The sequence below is a fragment of the Mastomys coucha genome, unplaced genomic scaffold (assembly GCF_008632895.1).
Source record: "Mastomys coucha isolate ucsf_1 unplaced genomic scaffold, UCSF_Mcou_1 pScaffold3, whole genome shotgun sequence".
Classification (NCBI taxonomy): Eukaryota; Metazoa; Chordata; class Mammalia; order Rodentia; family Muridae; genus Mastomys; species Mastomys coucha.
Window position 1 is genome coordinate 37973017 of NW_022196909.1, and position 801 is coordinate 37973817.

General features: G+C 40.6%; 1 non-coding gene across 1 annotated transcript; it reads right to left on the minus strand.

The window, feature by feature from the left end:
• Positions 1-68: 68 nt before the first annotated feature.
• Positions 69-175, minus strand: LOC116075622. Its single transcript, XR_004112653.1, has one exon. It is a non-coding gene; the product is annotated as a U6 spliceosomal RNA (small nuclear RNA).
• Between the last annotated feature and the right edge of the window lie 626 nt (positions 176-801).

Sequence of the window (801 nt, forward strand, 5' to 3'; positions counted from 1 at the left end):
CCCCTTTTATGAAGGAATGAAATGTCCACCTTTTGGTCTTCCTTCTTCTTGAGTTCCTTGTGGAATGTAAAAATATGGAACGCTTCACGAATTTGCGCGTCATCCTTGCGCAGGGGCCATGCTAATCTTCTCTGTATCATTCCAATTTTAGTATATGTGCTGCCGAAGCGAGCATGAGTTTGTACTCATAATTACTGGTGTGGCAGATTTATGGAGACTTGTTGCAGGGATTTCTTTTTCTCAGTGCTCTCTCAAAGGAATGATGTTTGCTGTGATTTTTATGGGCTGTATGTTGAGTTGAGATGCATGTAGTTACTTCAGTAGACAAGTTGTAATCTTAACGGTTGATCATATCAATCAAAGTGGCAGGTGTGTAGAGTAGAGTAAGCAGATTTCTGATTGATTGATTAAGTTTTCAACTGCTTTGAACAGGTGGCAAACAGACATGACCCCAGACTGCAAGTGGTGCAAAAACACTGGTTGATTTTAAAGACCCCAATCTAGGGACAATGTGTAAGCATTAAACTCTTATCTTAAGTGTCACTGTGGATTAGACCTAGGGCTTCGTGCACTATGGAAACTCTTTAGAAATTTATGTATAGCAACAGCCTAGATACAAGCTCTAACTGTGCCTCAGGGGGGTACTGAGATTTCGTTCAGATAGAGTGTAATAGAACCTGCCTTCGAAATGGGTTTCCCTTAGGAAATGTCATAGTAGATGCCAGAAACTTCATGTTTTGTTTTGTTTTTTCTAGATAGAATTTCTCTGTGTAGCCCAGGTTGTCCTGGAACTTGCTCTGT